We start from the raw sequence: 18,225 nt of genomic DNA on the forward strand, positions 1-18,225 counted from the left end.
TAAAAACTTAACGTTCCGCTCTGTAACAGAACTCGTATATCAACCGAGAGCTGGAATCTTGCCATGAAGGACAACAAAACAAGGCGCAAAATATCGTCGATGTACCGTTGTGCAGCAAGGTGCCTCGAAACGACAACCGAAGGGTTCCTGCTAAGAAAAGAATGGCACCCCCGACCATCAGTCCCGGTTGTCAGGCCGTATGGCAAACAACAGTCATGCTGGTATACCAAGGCTGTCCGGGGTGTTTCCATATATGTCTTCGGCCTTGCGTCTCATTGCCAGTAGTACAATTGTTTTTAGAGATGAATCTAACTTCGAAATGAGCCCGGATGACCAGCCGCAATTAGTTTCTAGCTGTCATCAGCAAGTGTAGGTAACCGCAGGTGACCATTACCAGACATACGAGAGTTATTCGGGAAGTAAGTAACGATCGGTCGCGAAATAGAAACCACAGTGAAAAGTATTGCTCAGGTGTGTTGGGCAGTGTCTCTAGGATGCCCGTCGATCGCGTTACGTCGTCCTTTTTAGTTCTGAGCACACAGGGAGCACATAAAGATACGTAGAACAGTAGTGTCTCCCGCCAAGTACGAGGGCCTGGTGAGAAATGTCGCCTGAAGCGATGCAGCCAACATTACAAAACTGTTGTGCGTTTTCTTCTTCAAGATAATTCTCAGCCGCATTCTGCAGGGGCAATGAAGATGCTCCTGCATCGTTTTCAATTGGAAATGTTTGATTACCCACAATACAGCCCTCTGAGTTGCATCTCTGTTCACATGAATCGCTGGCTATGTAGACAACATTTTTGCACAGACAACGAACTGTAGACCAGCGTAGAGAATTGGCGGAAAGCACTGGCAGCTGCCTTCTATAACGAGGGTATCGAAAAGTTGGTACAACGCTAAGACGAACGTATAAGTCGGATCGGTGACTATGGAGATAAGTAGTTGGAAGTTGTAGCTAACTATTGCAAATAAAACAGTTTTGATTTTCACTGTGGTTTCCATTTCGAGACCTATCGTTCCTTACTTTCCGAATAGCTCTCCTGTCTTCACTGTCTTGTGTTGTAACAGTGGTTGAATATTCGAATGAACTCGTTATGGTGCACGCAATTTTGACGGGCAACGTACGTACTGAAAACCATTCATGCTGTAAAAGGACACTGCGAGGATAAACTAAATCTAGACTGACCTTTCGAGGCACATTGTCAGACTGAATACTGTGCGAAAGCGGCAGTCTCTCGTTCACGGTTGCAGACACAGCTCTAATGATATGCACTGAGAATGCAAGTTTACTTTTACCATCATTAGACATTTAGCAATTTCTTGTCGTCAAAAGTGTATTCAGAAGGAAGTTTTCGATTACAAATACGCCAGCTGTGGAACTCACGAGGAAGGTGCAAATCTGACAAGTTCAGGGATATGCGTATACATGCCATCTATCATTCCTTCCGGGTTTTCCAAACACGAACGGACTAGAAAAGAGATAAAATACTACTGTTATAATAATCTCCTGGAAATGGAAAAAAGAACACATTGACACCGGTGTGTCAGACCCACCATACTTGCTCCGGACACTGCGAGAGGGCTGTACAAGCAATGATCACACGCACGGCACAGTGGACACACCAGGAACCGCGGTGTTGGCCGTCCAATGGCGCTAGCTGCGCAGCATTTGTGCACCGCCGCCGTCAGTGTCAGCCAGTTTGCCGTGGCATACGGAGCTCCATCGCAGTCTTTAACACTGGTAGCATGCCGCGACAGCGTGGACGTGAACCGTATGTGCAGTTGACGGACATTGAGCGAGGGCGTATACTGGGCATGCGGGAGGCCGGGTGGACGTACCGCCGAATTGCTCAACACGTGGGGCGTGAGGTCTCCACAGTACATCGATGTTGTCACCAGTGGTCGGCGGAAGGTGCACGTGCCCGTCGACCTGGGACCGGACCGCAGCGACGCACGGATGCACGCCAAGACCGTAGGATCCTACGCAGTGCCGTAGGCGACCGCACCGCCACTTCCCAGCAAATTAGGGACACTGTTGCTCCTGGGGTATCGGCGAGGACCATTCGCAACCGTCTCCATGAAGCTGGGCTACGGTCCCGCACACCGTTAGGCCGTCTTCCGCTCACGCCCAAACATCGTGCAGCCCGCCTCCAGTGGTGTCGCGACAGGCGTGAATGGAGGGACGAATGGAGACGTGTCGTCTTCAGCTATGATAGTCGCTTCTGCCTTGGTGCCAATGATGGTCGTATGCGTGTTTGGCGCCGTGCAGGTGAGCGCCACAATCAGGACTGCATACGACCGAGGCACACAGGGCCAACACCCGGCATCATGGTGTGGGGAGCGATCGCCTACACTGGCCGTACACCACTGGTGATCGTCGAGGGGACACTGAATAGTGCACGGTACATCCAAACCGTCATCGAACCCATCGTTCTACCATTCCTAGACTGGCAAGGGAACTTGCTGTTCCAACAGGACAATGCACGTCCGCATGTATCCCGTGCCACCCAACGTGCTCTAGAAGGTGTAAGTCAACTACCCTGGCCAGCAAGATCTCCGGATCTGTCCCCCATTGAGCATGTTTGGGACTGGATGAAGCGTCGTCTCACGCGGTCTGCACGTCCAGCACGAACGCTGGTCCAACTGAGGCGCCAGGTGGAAATGGCACGGCAAGCCGTTCCACAGGACTACATCCAGCATCTCTACGATCGTCTCCATGGGAGAATAGCAGCCTGCATTGCTGCGAAAGGTGGATATACACTATACTAGTGCCGACATTGTGCATGCTCTGTTGCCTGTGTCTATGTGCCTGTGGTTCTGTCAGTGTGATCATGTGATGTATCTGACCCCAGGAATGTGTCAATAAAGTTTCCCCTTCCTGGGACAATGAATTCACGGTGTTCTTATTTCAATTTCCAGGAGTGTATGTACCACATACCGTATGGTAGTTTGTGCATTACAGCTACTTATTCACACTTGCGGTGATTTTTTATTTTTGTTATTCCTGTAGTGTCTTTCAGATAACGTGCTGTCAGAAGAATTATTTAAATAAAAATAAGTTTCTTGAGTAAAATGTTTTTAAATCGGACCAAAAAGTATTAAATAATTTAACCTAGCCCCATACAGATGGCCCTCCTCCTCGAGCGACGCGAACGCGTTACCACCTGTCACTCTATCTGTATGGAAATGAAGATAGTTCAGACAGTGTGTGATTCTGAATTTTTCATGGGTTTCGATGTCCTTGTAATATTTATAACGAAAAACGTGGGGCGCATGCAGCACTTAATTCTTAAGAGACGAACTATTAATGCATCAGTTATATATTGAACGCGGCCCACCGTTTTAGTTATAAATCTTACAAGTATTTTCATAAGTATTAAAAATTCACAGTCACAAATTTTCAGAACTTTCTGAATGGGATTAGGGATCTCTATATGGCTAACAGAAATTATTTTGAACTTTTTAGTCCGATTTAAAAACGTATAACAAGAAAATTAAATTTTTATTTAAAGAATTGTTTTATTCATTTTAGTCCTGCATGTGTGAAGTTTCTCTGGATTTTAAACGCTTTGATGAGATTATGAGAGTCTTATGATGAATTTCAGGTTTACTTAAGTGTCCCTTCACTTGACCGAATCTGAAACAGAATGGTGTTATACCTGCCTAGTAATGGTTAACTGTAATTTTCATAAAAAATAAATTGAAGAACCAAGCACATTTGATTTTGTATGATTTTTGTAATGTCCTTACTTCAGTACTAGCTTTATACCCACGGCTTTGCCCCTGTACCATATGTCTCTCTCTGTCGATGTCCTCCTCCCCCCAATCTGTCCGTCGCCTCCTTCACTACTCTCTGTCCATATCCTGCCCCTCTCATTGTCCATTACCTTCTCCCCTTCTTCCTGTCCAGCGTCTCCTCGAGCTCTCTGGCCATTTTTCTCTCCTCTCTCTCTCAGTCCATCTCTCCTCCTTCCTCTCTCTGTCCATCTCCTCCTCCCCCTCTCTCTGGCTTCATCTTTTCTATGACATCATGGATGAGTTTGAGAGTCAGTTATAGCACACAGTTGGTATATAATGTTGCAGTTTCTGCCAACAATTAAAGAGTTGATTTCTAGCAATAGTGTGCCAAAGTTCGTGTACCATACTTGTTTCCTGTTATTAACAAGTATCTAGTGCCTAGTAAAATTAGTAATGTATGGGCAAAATTATATAAGTTTCCTTATCGTGGCAAGAATAATGCACGAATTTAATGCAAGACAGTTGTAGTAAACATTATGTTCCCAACTGCTAAACTAGTTTTCATTAAAGTTCCAGGTACTGTACTCTAAATGTGCCCTGATTCATTTTCGTAAATACTGTGAATGCAATTTTTTTAACGAAAAGGAGGAAATGGAAGATTTATGAAAGTTACACATAATGAAAACATATGGTTTTCCAACAATTCCTACAGGGATTTCAACCTTCAAAGCAGTCACGCCTAACCCAGAAACGCGAGATTCATATTATATGTGTGTATATGATGCAACGTCTTACGTTATAGAATGAGATTTTCACTCTGCAGCGGAGTGTGCGCTGATATGAAACTTCCTGGCAGATTAAAACTGTGTGCCGGACCGAGACTCGAACTCGGGACCTTTGCCTTTCGCGGGCAAGTGCTCTACCAAATGAGCTACCCAAGTACGACTCACGCCCCGTCCTCACAGCTTTACTTCTGCCAGTACCTCGTCTCCTACCTTCCAAACTTTACAGAAGCTCTCCTGCGAACCTTGCAGTACTAGCACTCCTGAAAGAAAGGATATTGCGGAGACGGCTTAGCCACAGCCTGGGGGATGTTTCCAGAATGAGATTTTCACTCTGCAGCGGAGTGTGCGCTGATACGAAACTTCCTGGCAGATTAAAACTGTGTGCCGGACATCGCAGGAGAGCTTCTGTAAAGTTTGGAAGGTAGGAGACGAGGTACTGACAGAAGTAAAGCTGTGAGGACGGGGCGTGAGTCGTGCTTGGGCAGCTCAGTTGGTAGAGCACTTGCCCGAGAAAGGCAAAGGTCCCGAGTTCGAGTCTCGGTCCGGCACACAGTTTTAATCTGCCAGGAAGTTTCTTGTCTTACGTTATAGCTTACAAATTCATCGATCCCTTTAAATGACTGAAATTTCGTACCAACGTTTATGATGACATCGGTAACGTTTCTTGCATTTTCTGCAGCTGAAGTTTAGTGTCTTTTTCGATGTGAGCTTTGTGCATAAGTGAAAATCTGGAATTTAAATGTCTTTAGTCAGCAGCCCAACCGTGTAGAAAACATCTACAGCGATATATGTTTCCCAGCTGGAAGAAAATCATCTTTTATCTATGTGCGAAATACATTTGTGACTGTAGCTAGTGACTATTACTGTTCAGTGTTTTCGTCGCTACTGTAAAGCGAGACGATTAACATGATTTCTGTGATAACATAGCACGAATGAACCCGAATGATTAATCAAGTGGAATTTTACCTATTATCTGGACAAGAAAGGTCCCCAGTTTAGTAAGTCTGAGTGCGATCCCCAACAAGTCGGGTATCACAAAAGAAGACATCCACGACCGTGATCTGTTTAAGAAAAACCATGGAATATTTTTAAAAAAAGGCCAAACTGTCGTGGCCTTTAGGCCTTCTCTTATAACTAACTAGATATTCTTACAATGTTAATATTACTTGAACTGCAGATAAGAGGCAGTAATAGTAATATTAACAACAATAATAATAATAAGATAATAATAATGAAGAGGAATAGTAATAATAGGGAAGATATAATCAGCAAAGGACGATATCTTTCGAGGAAACCGAATCAATTACAAACATCAATTCACCAAGCAGTGTACGAGAGGTAGAGAAAGGGGACATTAAAAGGACAGAAAGGACGAAATGTGTAGAAGTGTGGCTAGAGCCAAACACCTCTGAGAAAGAAGCCTTTGATCCACGGAACACAAAAATTTATGCCGAGATACGACGTTACTGCACAGTAATACGACCGGAGACCTATATGAGGGAAAATACCCTGCTATGAATAGAAGAGATCTAGTCGATAAATTAGAAATACAGATCTTGAGGAAAACTCTAGGTTCATTCAAATAAAACGATAAATTCAGCAGACGAAACAACCATCCTGAACTCTATTCTCTGTAGAAAAGATCACAGATGCCATTCACCGGAGGATGGTTGTTTCCATGGCAACGCTAGCTTTATAAGCCCTACAGAGTGAAAATCGGATCGTCCGCTGCAAGAAGGAAGGATAACCCAGAACGAAATTTTCACTCTGCAGCGGAGTGTGCGCTGATATGAAACTTCCTGTCAGATTAAAACTGTGTGCCGGACCGAGATTCGAGCTCGGGACCTTTGCCTTTCGCGGGCAAGTGCTCTACAGACTGAGCTACCCAAGCACGACTCACGACTACGCTGTAGAACACTTGCCCGCGAAAGGCAAAGGTCCCGAGTTCGAGTCTCGGTGCGGCACACTATCGTGTATGCCGGAGGGTACCGTGTACCACTGCTTGTCATTTTGTTTCCTGTTCCACTCGCAAATAGAGCGATGGAAAAGAAACACTGTCTGTATGCCACCATACGAGCCCTAATTTCTCGTATCTTATCTTCGTGGTGCTTACGCGCAATGTATGTTGACGACAGTAGAATCGTTCGGCAGTCAGCTTCAAATGCCGGTTCTCTAAATTTTCGCAATAGCGTTCCTCGAAAAGAACTTCTCCTTTCCTCTGGGTATTCCCAACTGGCTTCCCGAAGCATCTCCGTAACACGTACGTGTTGTTCTGACCTACCGGTAGCAATTACAGCAGCCCACCTCTGAATTGCTTCGATGTCTTCCGTCAAACCGACCTGGTACGAATCCCAAATACTCGAGCAGTATTCAAGAATAATTCGCACCAACGTCCCATATGCGGTCTTCCTAAAATTCCCCCAATAAACCGAAGTCGACCATTCGCCTTCGCTACCACAGTTCTCACATGCTCACTCCGTCTCATATCGCTTTGCAACGTTAGGCCCAAATATTTTAAGCACTTGACACTGTCAAGCAGGACACTAGTAATACTGTATCCGAACATTACAGGTTTGATCTTCCTACTCATCCGCATTAACTTACATTTTTCCACATTTAGGGTTAGCTGTCATTCATCACACCAACTGAAAATTTCGTCGAAGTCGTGTTGTACCTTCCTACAGTCACTCAACTTCGACATCTTACCGAGCACCACAGCATCATCAGCAAACAACCGCAGATTGCTGCCCACCCAGTTCGCCAAGTCCTTTATGTATGTAGAGAACAACAGCGGTCCTATCATACTTTCCTTGGGCACTCCTGACGATACCCTTGTCTCTGATGAACACTCGCCGTCGAGGAAAACATACTGGGTTCTATTATTTAAGAAGTCTTCGAGCCACTCACCTATCTGTGATATTATTCAAAAATGGTTCAAATGGCTCTGAGCACTATGGGACTTAACATCTGAGGTCATCAGTCCCCTAGAACTTAGAACTACTTAAACCTAACTAACCTAATGACATCACACACATCCATGCCCGAGACAGGATTCGAACCTGCGACCGTAGTGGTCGCGCGGTTCCAGACTGACGCGCCTAGAACCGCTCGGCCACACCGACCGGCTGAAATTATTCCATCTGCTCGTAACTTCGTTAACAGCCCTTCAATAGGGCACCGTGTCGGATGCTTTCCGGAAATCTAGAAATATGGAATCTGCCTGTTACCTTTCATCCGTCTCAGTGTATCCTGTGAGAAAAGGGCAGCTGAGTTTTGCACGAGCAATGCTTTCTAAAACCATGCTGATTCGTGGACATAAGCACCTCAGTCTCGAACTGAGAATATGTTCAAGGATTCTGCAGCAAACAGAAGTTAGGGATATTGGTTTGTAATTTTGCGTGTCCGTTCTTTTACCCTTTATATATACTAGAGTCACCTGCACTTTTTTCCAGGCGCTTGGGACTTTGTGCTGGGCGAGAGATACACGATAAATGGAATCTCGGTAAGGGACCAATGCCGTAGAGTACTCTTCATAAAATCGAACTAAGATTCTATCCAGACTTGGGGATTTGTTTGTTTTCAAATCTTTCAGGTGTTTCTCTGTGCGACCTATGCTTATTACTATGTCGTGCATACGGGAGTCTGTCCAGTGGTCAAATAACGATATGTTTGTACTATTCTCCTGTATGAACGATTTCTTGAAGGTGAAATTTAAAATTTCGGCTTTCTTTTTTAATCTACAGCTGCCACAACAGATTGGGTAACAAGGGGCTGAATGGAAGCCTTAGACCCGCTTAGCGATTTTACGTAAGACCAGAATTTTCTCGAGTTCTCTAATAGATCTTTTGCTAAGGTGTCACGGTGGTAGTTGTTGTAAGCTTCGCGCATAGATCTTTTCACAGACGTACAAATTTCTACTAATCTTCGATGACGTTATTTGTGCGTTCCCTTTTGAACCGAGAGTGCAACAGCCTCTGCTTCCTGAGCATCCGTCTAATTTCGTTAGTAAACCATGTTGGGTCTTTTCCATCCTTTGTACATTTAGTAGGCACATAACTCTCCAGGCCACGACTTACAGTCTGCTTCAAGTTTTCCCGCAGTTCCTCTACATTCATCTTACTGAAACTAAGTGATGCCAATTCACTGTCTAAGTGAGATGCTAATAACTTCTTATCTGCTGTATCTAGCGGAAACCTAACCTTTTTAACTGATTTATTAACTTTCGTAATCATAGCTGTTATAATGACACCATGATCGCTAATCTCCGTTTCTATACTGACATTGTCGATAAGGTCCGGCCTATTTGTAGCTGCAACGTCTAAGATATTTCCCCTGTGTGTGGGCTGCCGAGTTATCTGCTCAAGACAATTTTCAGAAAACGATTTCAAAAGTATTTTCCATGATTCTCTGTCTGTACCCAGCGGTAATGAATCCATACACATCCCAGTCTATGCTCGGCAGATTAAACTGGCCTCCAACTAGTATTGCATCATCTAGGTATTTACACACTGTTGACCATACACTTCCTTTGAATGCCTCTAGAACTCTCACAGCAGAATCGAGTGGCCAACGATTAGCCTGGATGCACTTGCACCTGTTATACGGTACCAGATGACTTCACTGTCACACTCAACTTCTATCTCAATAGAGACAATATTTTTGTCAACTACAATGAACACAACGCCTCCTATGGCCTCTAATCTGTCTTTCCGATATACGTTCCACGATTCGCTAAATATCTGAGAGCTTTCCACTTTGTATTTCAGCCTGCTCTCGGTCCCAAGAATAATGTGAGCGTGATAACTTTCCTGGAGGGCAGTAAATTGGGAACTTTATCGCGAATACTTCGACAGTTTACTGATAAAACTGTGATAGTCGAAGTGTCTTTATTCTGAATTCCCTTTGACTTCCCTTGCTGCGTGTCGACTGGCGAGTGTTCATCAGAGGACCTCAAATTACTGCCTAGCCTAAAAAACTCTCATGTGCAGCCCACTAGTACTCTGCTACCCGAGAAGCTTCCTCCTTTGTGTAGAGCACCCCTCACCTATCAAGAGGCGTCCTAGAAATTCCGACACGATAACGCAGGTCTATAAATCTGCAGCCGGGACCGGGACTGAGTCGACGAAGCCTTTGGTTGAGACCCTCAACTCGGCCCCAAACGAAAGGACCCCAATCAACTCTGGGAACGATACTGCAAATTGCATGCCCTGCTTGCACCCCGCACGTGAGGCTAGTAGTCTTCACCAGCTCCGCCAGCCGCCTTCACGACCTGAGGATCACCTCAGAAGCCATGGCGACAGGCGTCGTTGGTGCTGACGTGAGCCACAACATGCAGACGACTGCACCCTGCGCGCTCGATAGCCACAGGCAAGGCCGCCTCCACATCTCGGATGAGGCCCCTCGGCGAACATACAGGGTGCACAGGGTACAACTTGTTACTTTCTTGATGTGCACCAATGGACGCTGATGCATTAATGACCTATGTATCTGACTGTTCAGTGAGCGACTATTGCGCTACAGACTACATGAATTTACACTTACAAGAACGAGAGATTAAACCTCTTAAACAGAGAAACACGCACGAAATTTAGTAAATATACTACAGGAAAACACATAAAAAGATAAAAACTTGACCTTCCGCTCTGTAATAGAACTCGTATATCAACCGAGAGCTGGAATCTTGCCATGAAGGACAACAAAACAAGGCGCAAAATATCGTCGACGTACCGTTGTGCAGCAAGGTGCCGCGAACGACAACCGAAGGGTTCCTGCTAAGAAAGAAATGACACCCCCCACCATCAGTCCCGGTTGTCAGGCCGTATGGCGAACAACAGTCATGCTGGTATACCAAGGCTGTCCGGGGTGTTTCCATATATGTCTTCGGCCTTGCGTCTCATTGCCAGTAGTACAATTGTTTTTAGAGATGGATCTAACTTCGAAGTGAGCCCCGATGACCAGCCATAATTAGTTTCTAGCTGTCATCAGCAAGTGTAGGTAACCGCAGGTGACCATTACCAGACATACGAGGGTTATTCGGAAAGTAAGTAACGATCGGTCGCGAAATAGAAACCACAGTGAAAAGTTTTGCACAGGTGTGTTGGGCAGTGTCTCTAGGATGCCTGTCGATCGCGTTACGTCGTCCTTTTTAGTTCTGAGCACACAGGGAGCACATAAAGATACGTAGAACAGTAGTGTCTCCCGCCAAGTACGAGGGCCTGGTGAGAAATGTCGCCTGAAGCGATGCAGCCAACATTACAAAACTTTTGTGCGTTTTCTTCTTCAAGATAATTCTCAGCCGCATTCTGCAGCGGCAATGAAGATGCTCCTGCATCGTTTTCAATTGGAAATGTTTGATTACCCACAATACAGCTCTCTGAGTTGCATCTCTGTTCACATGAATCGCTGGCTATGAAGACAACATTTTTGCACAGACAACGAACTGTAGACCAGCGTAGAGAATTGGCGGAAAGCACTGGCAGCTGCCTTCTATAACGAGGGTATCGAAAAGTTGGTACAACGCTAAGACGAACGTATAAGTCGGATCGGCGACTATGGAGATAAGTAGTTGGAAGTTGTAGCTAACTATTGCAAATAAAACAGTTTTGATTTTCACTGTGGTTTCCATTTCGAGACCTATCGTTCCTTACTTTCCGAATAGCTCTCCTGTCTTCACTGTCTTGTGTTGTAACAGTGGTTGAATATTCGAATGAACTCGTTGTGGTGCACGCAATTTCGACGGGCAACGTACGTACTGAAAACCATTCATGCTGTAAAAGGACACTGCGAGGATAAATCTGGACTGACCTTTCGAGGCACATTGTCAGACTGAATACTGTGCGCAAGCGGCAGTCTCTCGTTCACGGTTGTAGACACAGCTCTAATGAAATGCACTGAGAATGCAAGTTTACATTTACCATCATTAGACATTTAGCAATTTCTTGTCGTCAAAAGTGTATTCAGAAGGAAGTTTTCGATTACAAATACGCCAGCTGTGGAACTCACGAGGAAGGTGCAAATCTGACAAGTTCAGGGGTATGCGTATACATACCATCTATCATTCCTTCCGGGTTTTCCAAACACGAACGGACTAGAAAAGAGATACAATACTACTGTTATAATATGTACCACATACCGTATGGTAGTTTGTGCATTACTGCTACTTATTCACACTTGCGGTGATTTTGTTATTTTTGTTATTCCTGTAGTGTCTTTCAGATAACGTGCTGTCAGAAGAATTATTTAAATAAAAATAAATTTCTTGAGTAAAATGTTTTTAAATCGGACTAAAAAGTATTAAATAATTTAACCTAGCCCCATACAGAGGCCCTCCTCCTCGAGCGACGCGAACGCGTTACCACCTGTCACTCCATCTGTATGGAAATGAAGATAGTTCAGGCAGTGTGTGATTGTGAATTTTGCATGGGTTTCGATGTCCTTGTAAGATTTATAACGAAAAACATGGGGAGCATGCAGCAGATAATTCTTAAGAGACGAACTATTAATGCATCAGTTATATATTGAACGCGGCCCACCGTTTTAGTTATAAATCTTACAAGTATTTTCATCAGTATTAAAAATTCACAGTCACAGATTTTCAGAACTTTCTGAATGGGATTAGGGATCTCTATATGGCTAGCAGAAATTATTTTGTACTTTTTAGACCGATTTGAAAACGTATAACAATAAAATTAAATTTTTATTTAAAGAATAGTTTTATTCATTTTAGTCCTGCATGGGTGACATTTCTCTGGATTTTAAACGCTTTGATGAGATTATGAGAGTCTTATGATGAATTTCAGGTTTACTTAAGTGTCCCTTCACTTGACCGAATCTGAAATAGAATGGTGTTATACCTGCCTAGTAATGGTTAACTGTAATTTTCATAAAAAATGAAGTGATGAACCAAGCACATTTGATTTTGTATGATTTTTGTAATGTCCTTACTTCAGTACTAGCTTTATACCCACGGCTTTGCCCCTGTACCATATGTCTCTCTCTGTCGATGTCCTCCTCCCCCCAATCTGTCCGTCGCCTCCTTCACTACTCTCTGTCCATCTCCTGCCCCCTCTCATTGTCCATTACCTTCTCCCCCTCTTCCTGTCCAGCGTCTCCTCGAGCTCTCTGGCCATTTTTCTCTCACCTCTCTCTCAGTCCATCTCTCCTCCTTCCTCTCTCTGTCTATCTCCTCCTCCCCCTCTCTCTGGCTATCTGCTCCTCCCCTCTCTCTCTCTCTCTTCATCTCCTCCTTCCACCTCCCTCTGTCCATCTCCTATTCTCTTTCTGACTGTCTGGCTATTTGCACCCCCTCTCTCTGTCAGTCGCCTCCTCTGCCCTCTCTCCATCGATTTCCTCCTCCATCTCCTCATCTCATCTCTCTCTGTTCATCTCCTCCTTGTCCCTGGCTCTGTCTGTCTCATTGTCCCCTGTCTCACTTCCCCATCCCCTCTATCTGTCCAGACATGCCTGACCACATATACACCCTCTGAAATGCATTCTGATACTACCTGTACAACTTCATAGTCTTGAAGGGCAGCCTATATGTCAGGTGTTATCAAACATTTTTTACCTCTGCCCCCACCCCTACCCCCACAGACCGACCAGAAAGCAAGCTAATACTGTACTGTCGTTCAGTTTTGAGTTATGTTTCAGGAAGTTAGTTTAAAATGAGCAGCAAAATTTGTGCCGAACAGACAGATAAGAAAACTACCCAACAAAAACGTGTTGAAATAGCAGTCAGTCCTTCTCTCAGTTCTTCATCTTTTTTATGACATCATGGATGAGTTTGAGAGTCAGTTATAGCACACAGTTGGTATATAATGTTGCAGTTTCCGCCAACAATTAAAGAGCTGATTTCTAGCAATAGTGTGCCAAAGTTTGTGTACCATACTTGTTTCCTGTTATTAACAAGTATCTAGTGCCTAGTAAAATTGTTAATGTATGGGCAAAATTATATCAGTTTCCTTAACGTGGTAAGAAAAATGCACGAATTTAATGCAAGACAGTTGTAGTAAAAATTATGTTCCCAACTGCTAAACTAGTTTTCATTAAAGTTCCAGGTACTGTACTCTAAATGTGCCCTGATTTATTTTCGTAAATACTGTGAATGCAATTTTTTTAACGCGAAGGAGGAAATGGAAGATATATGAAAGTTACGCATAATGAAAACATGTGGTTTTCCAACAATTCCTACAGGGATTTCAACCTTCAAAGCAGTCACGTCTAACGCCAGAAACGCGAGATTCATATTATATGTGTGTATATGATGCAACGTCTTACGTTATAGCTTACAAATTCATCGATCCCTTTAAATGACTGAAATTTGGTACCAACATTTATGATCATATCGGTAATGTTTCTTGCATTTTCTTCAGCTGAAGTTAAGTGTCTTTTTCGGTGTGAGCTTTGTGCATAAGTGAATATCTGGAATTTAAATATCTTTAGTCATCAGCCCAACCGTGTAGAAAACATCTGCAGCGATATATGTTTCCCAGCTGCCCCCACCCCTACCCCCACAGACCGACCAGAAAGCAAGCTAATACTGTACTGTCGTTCAGTTTTGAGTTATGTTTCATATTATATGTGTGTATATGATGCAACGTCTTACGTTATAGCTTACAAATTCATCGATCCCTTTAAATGACTGAAATTTGGTACCAACATTTATGATCATATCGGTAATGTTTCTTGCATTTTCTTCAGCTGAAGTTAAGTGTCTTTTTCGATGTGAGCTTTGTGCATAAGTGAATATCTGGAATTTAAATATCTTTAGTCATCAGCCCAACCGTGTAGAAAACATCTGCAGCGATACATGTTTCCCAGCTGGAAGAAAATCATCTTTTATCTATGTGCGAAATACATTTGTGACTGTAGCTAGTGACTATTGCTGTTCAGTGTTTCCGTCGCTACTGTAAAGCGAGACGATTAACATGATTTCTGTGATAACATAACACGAATGAACCCGAATGACTAATCAAGTGGATTTTTACCTATTATCTGGACAAGAAAGGTCTCCAGTTTAGTAAGTCTGAGTGCGATCCAAAACAAATCGGGTATCACAAAAGAAGACATCCACGACCGTGATCTGTTTAAGAAAAACCATGGAATACATCAAATTTTCAAAAAAGGCCAAACTGTCGTGGACTGAAGAAATTAAGGAGGCTCACAAGAAAGGAATGATAAAGTAATAGGTTTAAACTATAGCTCTTTCGAAGACAAGGTATCGCCATTATTTCGGTGTGAATGTACGTCATCGTGACAAACCATGGGCACTTCATGTTTTGCCAATTAACATGAATGAACACATAAACTTGAACATTCAGTGCCTTTACCATCCCTATGTTTTGTAGTCATGTAGGTCACTGCTGTTTTACACGGTACCTGCTACTCCCGAAGATTTATCAAGAAATATGAGGCTGAATATTACGTACCCCAACATCCAGTTAGCTATCCGCCTAGATCCACACGGGATCATTTGCCTGTACCAAATCCACCTGGGTGTTACAGTCTGGGGGCAGATGTCGATGAGGTCAAGTCGGAGGTAACATCTCATCCAGTGTCATTATCTTCGAATTCAGAGGATCCTAATTTCACAGCTGAATTAGTAAGTGAGCCACACAGACTGACTCCAATCGATCTGAGTGATTTAATTCGCACCTATCATAAAACAAAACTGAACTTTTAGGTTCTAAGCTGAAACAGTGGAATCTTCTGGAACCACCTGCTAATTTGTAAACATACAGGAGATGGGAGTAACACTTCATTCAGTATTTTAAAAAGGACAATAATCTGAATTCCTGCTGCGATGTGAATGGTTTCATTACAGGTTTGAATGTTGTGTAGCGACCAGAGGACTGCAGGCTTTTCATAAACGAATGAAAGCTTAGCTTATAACCTGTGTTGCTACATGATGGGAATTGTATCCATTTAATTCCTGTAGACCTACTATTTGCATGAAGGAAGCATATGCCAAGATGAAATTACTTCTGGAAGCAGTTAAGTACAAAGACCACAACTGGCATATCTGGCGAGACCTCAAGGTGATTTCAGTATTGTTGGGCATTCTGCTGGAAAACATCAGATATTGCTGTTTCCTATGTGAATGGTACTGTCGAGGTAGATCGGCGCACTACACCCGAAAACACTGATCTCGAAGGGAAACTCTGCGACTAGGGTATAAGAATGTCCACAACAGTCCGCTGGTACATCAAAATAAAATTATTCTGCCCTCATTACACATCGAACTTGGCCTCATTAAGAACTTTGTAAAGGCAACGAACAAGGATGGAGACGCTTTCCAGCAACTGAGAGACAAACTGTCACGGCTGAGAGAGGCGAAATTGAAGGGGGAATTTTCATTGCCTCTGAAATCGTACAAATTTTGTGACTCTTCACAGTATATAAGCTTAGTAAATCTTAAAAGTATTTTGCATGGCTTCTTGTTTAACGGAAGAGTTGCAAATTATGGTAAGCCGATGAACAACTTGTTGGACACGTATCATCCCTTAGGCTGCAACATGTCAGTTAAAATGCACTTCTACTGAGGCGTATAGGTCTCTTTCTGGAATACTGTGGTTCAGTGAGTGACGAGTATACTGAGTGTACTGAACGGTTTCAACAAGACATCTCTATTGAACGAAGGTATCAAGGTCGGCGGAACTGTTCGGTTCCTGCAAACTACTGTTGGACGTTGCTTCAAGATGCTCCAGAGTGTAAATAAAGAGAAAGTGTCATCTGTAGGAGCGTACGACTCTGCTGTATTCTTTTGTATTCATCTAAGTTCGTGCTGTTAAGCTACACGCAATTTTGTTTAACGTTGTTAGGAATCATAAAGAAAATTAAAGTACACGCTTTCACGTAAAAATAAAATTGCTAATGAAAGTATTTTTGTTTTATTTGTATTTCAAAACTGTACCTGCTTCAAAAACACGCCTCGTATTACAAAGTGTCTGAACTTAATTTTTTATGAAATTGTTTTTAATGCACTTATCGTATCGTAAATTCAGCTTTTGAATACCATCCTCGTAGAACAACAACTGCGTAAAGCACATTTCTTGACACTTGAGGAAACTCATGGAATAATGTCAAAATCGTTATCTCTCAGTTTTTCATCAACTTTCTGCACCAGATCGTCAATAATGACTGAAGGTCAGCTTCGTTCCTCATCACGTACGTTCGTATGGCCATCTTTAAAAATTATCACACATTTCCGTTCCATTTCATCGCTCATAACGGTTTCTCCATTCACTTCAGTGTTCTGACTATGAATTTAGCCGATTTGATGCTTTTAGCACTTGGAAAGTTAAACACAACGCTTATTTCATAGCGACGGGATTCTGAATCGGTAGAGGCATTTCAAATACGTTGTTGTTGTTGTGGTCTTCAGTCCTGAAACTGGTTTGATGCAGCTCTCCATGCTACTCTATCCTGTGCAAGCTTCTTCATCTCTCAGTACCTACCGCAACCTACACCCCTCTGAATCTGCTTAGTGTATTCATCTCTTGGTCTCCCTCTACGATTTTTACTCTCCACGCTGCCCTCCAATACTAAATTGGTGATCCCTTGGTGCCTCAGAACATGTCCTACCAACCGATCCCTTCTTCTAGTCAAGTTGTGCCACAAACTTCTCTTCTCTCCAATCCTATTCAATACCTCCCCATTAGTTATGTGATCTACCCATCTAATCTTCAGCATTCTTCTGTAGCACCACATTTCAAAAGCTTCTATTCTCTTCTTGCCCAAACTATTTACCGTCCATGTTTCACTTCCATACATGGCTACACTCCATACAAATACTTTCAAAAATGACTTCCTGACACTTAAATCTATACTCGATGTTAACAAATTTCTCTTCTTCAGAAACGCTTTCCTTGCCATTGCCAGTCTACATTTTATATCCTCTCTACTTCGACCGTCATCAAATACAGACAAACGTAAACGCACCGAATGTTGGCGGGAATAATGTAGAAAAGTAGATCTAAGTAGAGGTTTCGTGTAAAAAAAATTTCTAAGAGGAATCTACCTGTTTTGTTTTTATTGCAAAACGATACTTACTTTAAAAAAAAGCACACATCGCAGTTTCACATAATACTGTTAAACTTCCCGTTTCGCTGGTATTATCTTATTGTGTATCTCCAAAACTAATGCTAATTACAAATAACAGATACTTTTTCTACGACCCCAAATTAGTAGAGTTCCCCATCTTTCAATCAGACCACAATTTTTTTTTGACATGTGCTGTTTTTATGGTTCTTTGATAACAGTGCTGTACTTCATCACTTTCTCAATCATTTTTCACTCTACAGACACCCAGTGAACCATGGAAAAGCATGTGTCACTGTTTCTGATCACTGATAATTCTATTAACTTTACGCACTTGAACTGAAGTTTGATTTTGGACAAGCCCGCATCTGGCGCTGGATTTTCTGTCCGTTATTCCTAGTTGATTTTACAGGCTACTGGCCTATTCTGACATTCTCAATACTACAGTGACTGTCCTCTATGCCTGTAATTTGTTTTCTCTTATCACTGATATAATGAAAGAAGTTTAGTTATACTGTTAGATACGTATGCACTGTCAGATCCACTAAGGTACGTTCATATTTCTCATCATGTAGTATACCGGTGGACAGAAAGGTTCTTTATTCCTTACTGAACAATCTTTATAAGTTTATATTGCAGGTTGGGGATGTACCTTTAGTTTC

General features: G+C 43.0%; 1 protein-coding gene across 2 annotated transcripts in view; it reads left to right on the top strand.

The window, feature by feature from the left end:
- The window catches only part of LOC126184859 (MAM and LDL-receptor class A domain-containing protein 1-like), a 1,134,981-nt gene that overhangs the window by 594,452 nt on the left and 522,304 nt on the right, over window positions 1-18,225 (top strand). The gene's annotated exons all lie outside the window — the stretch shown is intronic.

This window comes from Schistocerca cancellata, chromosome 4, assembly GCF_023864275.1.
Source record: "Schistocerca cancellata isolate TAMUIC-IGC-003103 chromosome 4, iqSchCanc2.1, whole genome shotgun sequence".
Classification (NCBI taxonomy): Eukaryota; Metazoa; Arthropoda; class Insecta; order Orthoptera; family Acrididae; genus Schistocerca; species Schistocerca cancellata.